This window comes from Orbicella faveolata, unplaced genomic scaffold, assembly GCF_042242905.1.
Source record: "Orbicella faveolata isolate gen_17 unplaced genomic scaffold, um_ofav_v1 contig_46, whole genome shotgun sequence".
NCBI classification, from domain to species: Eukaryota; Metazoa; Cnidaria; class Anthozoa; order Scleractinia; family Merulinidae; genus Orbicella; species Orbicella faveolata.
This window is the reverse complement of record NW_028301576.1, coordinates 9,101,457-9,109,946: the sequence shown is the minus strand read 5'-3', so window position 1 is coordinate 9,109,946 and position 8,490 is coordinate 9,101,457. Positions and strand designations below refer to the sequence as shown.

Below are 8,490 nucleotides of genomic sequence, written 5' to 3'. Positions count from 1 at the left end.
AGCTGTTCTCTAAATTTCGGAGTTATAACGGTCTTAGGTCCCATCCGTACTAGGCTGGGGAATTTGAAAACGGTACTTTCTTTCTTTCTCCGGTTAGACCTTCTGTCTACAGTAATCCGTCTCGAAACCGAGCTTTTCGAGAACGGTCCTCGATCAACTTCCGCCGACTTCATAAGCTATTTAGGCTTGTAAAAACGTTTAACCTTTCACTGATAAGGGTCCATCCCTGACTTACTAAAATGTGCACAAGCAAGTACAGCAACTCACTCCTAAGGATCTTTATATTAGGAGTGGAATCACTGATAATTATTCTTTCAAATATCGCCACCGTTATCGTATTTTGGAAAAGAAGATCCCAGTCGAAGCAAACCTGTTTGTTCTTAATAAATCTGACCGTTGCGGATTTAATGGTTGGGGTTGGTCTCATTGAAGATGTAGTCAATGAAATATGGAAACTGGCCTCTTCAAGTTGTACGACAAGTTGGGAGAAATATGTCGTGCTGAACGAGATTTTTGGCAGTGCCTCCATTAGTTTCCTTGTTCTCATTTCTTTAGAGAGACTCTACGGGATAGTGGGGCCATTTCGCTTCAAAAACACATCAAGAGGAAAGTATATTTGCAGTATTGGGGTAGTGTGGCTTATGTCGGGATTTTTAGTTTTTGCACAACTGTTAAGGCCGTTCCACGATGTCGTCAGTTGGGTTGGAACAGTATACTTGTTTGTTTGGTTAATGACCATCTCGTGTGTATATTCTGCAATCTGGTTCTCTTACAAAAACAAAGATCCCAGATCACCACCAAACAGACACGAGCGAAACAAAGAACTGGCAGACTCTGTTTATTGTAACTTTGCTATCACTTATTACATGGCTTCCTTTTACAGTAATCAGGAGTATAAGGGTCACCTTTAATATGCCCGATGTTTCTGGGCCAGTCCTTACGGATGTAGCCCGATTTGTTCGGTTGGCAAATTCCTTAATCAATCCAATCGTTTATTGTTTTAGGATGCCACTATTTAGAAGAACCTTGAGAGAAATGTTTTTAAAAGAGATGACAACAGGGCTACACGTTAGTGAACACCAGACTAGCTCAGAAACTATAGCCCCAGTTCTACTTTCAATTTCGCATTTAAGTGTGGCAACTAAAACTAACAAAATTTCATCAGACTGACGATTCAGTGAATTCGACTCTTAAGTAAGCTTGCAAGCAGGTCGAAAACGTAGCAACTAACATGAATAATAACAATTAGAGAAAATAATTTAAAAGTGATAAATTTTCCAGGGATTGAATTGCGTTATTGTTTTCTTGGTTTTGTTCCTATGATGTGGGTTTTTTTGTCATTTATGTAATCCCCAAATTTTTCATACGTTTTCAGTTTCAGTTCACATGTGGGCTCAGCTGTATAAGCCTAGTGCTGTTGTTGATGTCGCTTTTGTTCTTCTCTGCTTTATTTTGTTTTACATAATTATTCTTTTTCATTGTCTTTTCCAACCCGAAAGGGTCAGGAGATTTTGGTCTATAGGGGTTGAAGCCATTTTTAATTTCCTGTTAAAAGATCCTCATTTTGTTATTCAGAAAAGTATGCTTAACATGACAAATGTTCATCTGGCGTATGTGTAATTCATTTGGAAATGTTGACTAGCTATAGAATATCCACTACGTATTCCCGTTTTACTCCTTCCTTAATAAATACTTAATTTTTAATTAAATTATGCGCAGCAATAGATCCCTGTAGTTCATTCATGTTGCGACCGACCGATTGTAGTCTTTTAAAGCCTTGAAAGGTGGTAAAAGAATATTGCTTAATTTAAAGAACGTGAACGTATGTTGATATTATCGGAATATTGCTCTGAATTTACAAAAAAATTCTTTAATCAAAGTTTGTGTTGTGCATGAATTACCGGTTGCCGCTGAGAATTCACCTGGATTATTCAGACAGTTCAGTTTTAATATTTATAATGTACTAGGGAAGTAGTGGAATAAACAGCCCAAAGTGTTTATTTATTTATTTATTTATTTATTTATTTATTTTATTGAGGCCTAACGAAATCGAAATTCGGAAATCAAAATTTACGTTGCCCTTCAATTTGTGTATAGAAAGAGGAGGAGACTAGGGCGAGGAAACTACACAAGGAGGTTTTAGTGGAATCTAACACGCGCTCATACACGTGAGAATGGCTAAATCTAAAGGGCAACAATTATGCAATTGTTGCCCGGCAGGGTTTACGCTGACTTCTTGCCTTATTACTAGCGACATATATAACTAATTACCGCAATGATGATGTTAAAACCTATAACTTATTCATTTAAAAAAAAAAAAAAAGTGAAAATTTCATTATCAGACTATGATGCCGTAAAATAAATATTGAACTTCGAACCTTGCTAATAAAATCCTTGGTTTCAGCTAACGTGCGTATATTGTCAAGTAGTGTGTTCCAGTGTTTCGCTGCGTAATAACTAAAACATTTTAGGCCATATTTGTTGCTATCCACCTTAGGTAGAGACAAAACATTCGCACCTCGCAGGTTGTAATTTCCTCGTTCTGATGTTAATAAGACGATCAATGCTTGCCGGCACTCTTCCCTGAAAACAACTGTTTAAGGTAACAATATGTCCTGGATCCTACGGGTTTCTTAGTTACTGTGTAAGCCTATCAATTTTAACAAAGTAGGATGTAGAATTGTTCTTGTAAATAAATCTTGGAGCACGCTGGTTTACTTTCTCCAGTTTGCCAGTGTTTCTGGCGCCACAGCGGTACCAGACTTGGCCGCAATAAAATAAATTAGGCAAAACAAAGGCGCGATACTGAGTGCTTCTTTGGTCTTGCATGGTGAAATATATTTTTAGCCTATTCAGCGCATTCACATGTCCTCCTACGTCGCATTCACTAGTCTTATTAATTTTTTATTTATTGTCTAAGAATGCCAGATTGCAGAAAAGCCTTGATTAATCCAGATGATATAATGCAATTGTGGCACTCAGGGAAATAATGTATCTGGTACATTTTTTCGAGTGTAATTTACGACTAAAAACTGGCTTCGTGTGGATTTTAAAGACACGACAACATAACGTTAACGTAGATTGTAGTATACGTAAGATAATTGTATATAGACGAAATGATATCAACAACAACAACTACTCGCCGGAACAATGGAACAATAGGAGGATCGAAATGCACCAATCACAGCCGACCTTTGTGATATAAATGATACCGTGCAATCAGTCGACTTTATCGCCTGAAGAAGACTAGCAGTAAGCAGTCGAAACACCGAGATGTACATCTCAAGTGACTACATCGTAAGACAAACGATAATACACTTTACTGTAACAAAAAAAACTAATTTCAATTTTTATTTTCTGCAAAAATGGAATTGATTCGCCGAGTTACGAAATTTGACAAACCTGATATCCGTCATCCCAAATCCTCACATCGCGCGCCATCCCCAAAACTGTATGCAGAACTCGGAAAAAAATAAATTACTTTAAACCCACTTATAAAAATGTCCAAATTTTTCTGATCTCCAACGCGAAAAAAAATATCGTTGCAGCTATTTTTGTTAATTTTCTACGAATTTTCAAAGTTTGTGAAATTGGCCTTTTCCGCGGCCATGACCAAGCAATAGCGAAGAATAGGGCGAGTTGGCCTGTGACGTCATCGAAGGACTAACAATGTTTGCTTCTAAGGAGAATATATGCGAACATGGGATAGCGTGATTCAAAATCGTTGCAGAATTAATGTAAGGTAGGTGTGTTGCTGAAGGGAGTAGCGGTACAATAAGGCTAGGAGAGAGCTATCCCCTTCCTTCGATACCTCTATCTCCAGCAGTGAAAAAAGAAGAAAGAAGTGTGCTGACTTTTGTGAAGTCGGACTGAAAGAGGGAGTCAAGGTAGATAAGATACGAATTTAATTTGGATAAGATGGGAGCCATCTGACTATTCTATTGATACGAGCCCCAGAGTCCCACACCAAAATAATGGATACTGCGTGACATGATTATACGGCAAATTAATCGCATCGCGTATTTTGTCCTCGAAATAGAGAGTTTTCTAAACGAATAGTCAACGACACGTTCTTCCTACAACGAGGCGATTAAGATTAGTGAGGCTTCGAACTGCTGAACTAGCTATGTATTTGTGGATTTTATATATACAACCACACGCAAGCTACACGCACGAGGTCAACAATGCGGTTGAGTTTCTTAAAGGCTCTGCCGCATATACAACTGTTTTGTTCTTTGAGCAAAGAAATATATCTATCTCAGTTACAAACTAAAACAAATCAAGCATTGATAGGTATATAAGGAAAGTAAAACAAAACATTTAGATTTGACTTTATCGTAGCCGCCCAATCGCAGTTAGACTCCGAATTGTATTGCTGGATGGTACAGTACTTTCATTTAAAAGTCTTGTCCAGTTTTGATAAAATATGAAGCGCAAATACCGCAAATGTGTTTTGACAGTGCTCGAAACCTAGTCAAACTTCTATTGAGTGTTCTCAGCAAAGTCCTTTGATGACGTCACTAAAAGCTCGTCCCAGATCCCACCAGGCTCAGTCGTGGCCGCAGAAATTACAACTTTAAGAGGCTGTCTCTGTAAAAACCGACCACTGATTTTACTTCGAAAATTCGATTTGTCTCATAAGCTGGGATTTCGAAGCCCTTACCTAGTCAGTCACTAAAATGAGTTTTATTTGATTAAAAATTTTAATTGAACTTTTCTAGGATTAATCGAAGTTCGGTCCGCTCGACACAAGTTGCATGCCTGCCGAAACTGGAAAAATAGCACATTGCCGGCGCTCTAAAAAAATAATATTCACTCAAAAGTCCCAATTCTATTTTTCAACTCTAGATATATCATAGTAGTTTGTTCAGCCATGTTGCAATTATAATTCAATGTTGTTCCTTCAACGGTTAAAAGAAAATTTTCCACCCGTTAAATCGAGTTTTGAACCAAACACGAAAATAGCTCTACTTTGAAGGCACGTTTTAAAAATGTGGCACCTGTTTGAAACTGCTGCACTACATGAATAGAAAGTATAAGTGGCCCTTAATTCAAAACAGTAATAAAATTTGTCTGCCCAAAAGGTTTTCAAAACTAACGACCGCTTAAAGTTCAGGAAATTGTGAAAATATTCCAGTGAGTAACTAACATACTCGCCTTCGTAAGGTGCTCCGATAAATTCACGTGAATCTCTTACCTGGCTTCAAGATTAAAGTTTTGGTCCTTTGTAGCGGTCCTTGCAACCTAGGTAGCATTAAAACTGCCAGCTTTTCCTTCCAACGGTAGGTTTGTATACAAGGTACGTTTAAACGTTCATCATCTGTGTCGAGCGTGACGGTCACATACTTAGATGTTCTTTGTATTACTGACCATTGTTTTTCTCGAAGCCGGTTTAATCATGTAGAGTCCTCTTAAAAGCTTTGTAGAAGCACTCTTTTGGACAACTCTCGGCATACATACATGTATGAACAGTAAACGGTGATCCGGGGATCCAAGGAAGGATTGATAAATGCCACGGCCATTTTGTGTTCACAACTGGTGTTTTTACTTCCCAATCTTCCCAATCTTCCCTTTTAAGAGGACTCTACATGATTAAACTGGCTTCGAGCAAAACAATGGTCAGTGATACAAAGAACATCGAGGTATGTGATCGTCACGCTCGACACAGTCAGATGACATAGTAAATGGTTTGAACCCAGGAGTATCAATAGTTCGTATAGTGTGATCGTTCGGGTGAGGGTAGTTCTGAAAAGAACTGTTGTTGGTGACTGACGTTTCGACAACCTGAGCGGGTCATCTTCAGAGTCAAGTGAATAGTTTTTGTCAGTCAATGATTTTATAATTCTGGTCCGTTGAACATGATTGGTCAGTTTAGCCATGATGGTATTGGCTGAAAGACTTGTGTAAAGTTTGTCATCCGTCATTGGTGGGTTTTGATCCGTCTTATTGTTAGTCAAATTGGTCGGTCTTTGGTCCGTCTATTGTTGGTTAACTTAAGTCGGTCTGTTGGAAGTCCGTTTGTCGGTTTCGTTTCCGTCATGGATAAGTCGTTTGTAAGGCGCCGGTAGTTGTTGACATCTGTTAAGTGGCGTTTGTTCTAGGTTAGTGTACCAGCTTTCCAGAGTCAGTCGTTGAAAATAGTTTGTACTGTAGGTTAAGCACCGAGCAGAGTCCCAGTCAATGTTGTGGTTTGTCAGTTGATGATGTACAGCAATGTGATTGTTGGCATCACCATTTCTCGTGGCTCGTTTGTGTTCAGTCAGTCTCGTGTTAAGGTTTCTGCCAGTCTCACCAATGTAGGAAGCCTAGCAGTCGGAGCATTTGATCTTGTAAACTGCTCCCTGTCTGTTGTTAGGTTCGTCCCTGTCTTTCACGTTGGTTAGTAAATGTCGTAACGTAGTTGTAAGTTTTTGGGCTACACGGATGTTGTAGGGCTGTAGGATCCGTGAGATGGTCTCAGAAGTACCCTTAATGTAAGGTATAGTCACTCTAGTAACAGGCGTTGGGTTCCTGTTCGTTGCGTCAGCTTCAGTAGGTCGGTAAATGTTTCGTCTAATAAAGTCAGCGTTGTAGTTGTTTGTGTGAAAAACACGTTCAAGTTATCTCTTTTCGTCAAGTAAGCTGTCCGGTGTGTTACAAACTAGTTGCGCTCGTCTCGTCAAACTCTTTATAGTCGTGGCTTTGTGTAAAGTCGGGTTGTAGGATGATTCGTCAAGTAATCTGTCGGTATGCGTCGGTTGTTGTTCGCAGTTCGTTGTTGTTGCGTTGTTGTACCAAACAGTCTAGAAAAGGAACTTTTCCATTTTCTTCGATCTCTGTAGTAAACAAAATTAACTGGATGTCGGCGTTCTGTTCGTTCAGGTGGTCGTGAAAATCGTCAGTTTCGTCTTTGTGAACGGCGGTAAAGGTGCCGTCAACGTAGCGTAATCAAAGTGGTATCGTTTGTCGGCAAGTTGGAAGGGCGCGTGTTGCATCACGTGTTGCATCACAATTTCTGCGACAACAACAGAAACAGGCGACCCCATGGCTGTTCCATGCAACTGCTTGTAGGTTTTTTTTGTAGTGACAAAAACTGTTCACTTGACTCTGAAGATGACTTCCGCTCAGGTTGTCAAAACGTCAGTCACCAACAACAGTTCTTTTCAGGACTACCCTCATCCGGACGATCGCACTATACGAACTACTGATGCTCCTGGTTTCAAACCATTTACTATGTTACGTTCACTTGGACGACAGAGTAAACGACTTGCGAACAACTACATCAGTTCGGTAAGTACTATCAGACGAATACGCCAACAACTTTGGTTCAACCACCGCTGCAAAGACCACGGTCTCGTTCCGGCCGGACTTAAACTTGTTGTTGAACACACAAGAGGCCATCCGGATCGTCAAATCCACCTGCAGACGTCTGGTCAAAGCGCGAATAAACGCCTGTCACAGAAGGCTCAACTACTGCAACAATAAACTATAACAACAACTTGACGAACTTAAACAACTGTTACCCACTAACTTACTTGACACTGTTACGACAACCGCCAACAGGCGAGCCGACAAAACCACAGACCGCGTTCGTACTGAACGAGAACGAAAACTGACAAGACTTCAACGCAATAAAGACAAAAAACGACCGAAAACCGACGATAACTGGGTCAGGAATATTTCCTCCGGTCCCTTATACAAAACCTAGACTCACGTACTGTCCTACGGACTAAAACACTCAGTGACGCCTAAACGGATACCGACTGAGTCTATTGTATCTAGTGTTGAGGCGGTTCTGTCTCGTCAGCGAGACTTATCAGAATCTGCCAAGGATAACATAAAGCAGAATTGCTTCCACGGTACAATCAGCTTCTATACCTGACAATAACTTGACGAAAGACGAACAACAAGCACTGCAACGACTGAAAAACGACAACAACATTGTTATACTACCAGCCGACAAAGGACGTGTCACTGTTGTTATGGACAAGACTGACTACTTTGACAAAAGGGACGCACTTGTTAACGACAAACAAACTTAACAGCAAAATACTTACACTTAAAAAGACTGATGCTATTGACACTCAACGCTACTATCGACTGAGGTGCTCAGTACCTCAACCACCGGAACTTTATGGACTACCAAAACTGCACAAACCTGGTATACCGATGCGACCTATAGTGTCATTCTGTGGGTCCCCTACGTATCAACTGTCTAAGTACTTGACGACAATACTGCAACCCCTTACTGACAAATCAAGACGCAAACTATAATCTACGGAGAACTTTATTGACGCTATTAAGACAGTACAGACACCTGACGACTACAAACTTGTGTCTTTTGATGTGGAGAATTTCGGTCATTTAAATCTGGCTAATGTTTCGCGAGGTACGTACATTTTCATTAAGCACCTCCAGAAGCACAACACGCGCTGGCAAGTTTCTGCAGTTTAGATGTGGTTAAATGGAAAAACATGAAGTTAAAACTTACCAACAATGGAACCAAAGGAA

General features: G+C 40.0%; 1 pseudogene; it reads left to right on the top strand.

The window, feature by feature from the left end:
- The first annotated feature begins 239 nt into the window (after positions 1 to 239).
- On the top strand, positions 240 to 1,170 carry LOC149098273 (adenosine receptor A1-like; annotated as a pseudogene).
- Positions 1,171 to 8,490: the final 7,320 nt, after the last annotated feature.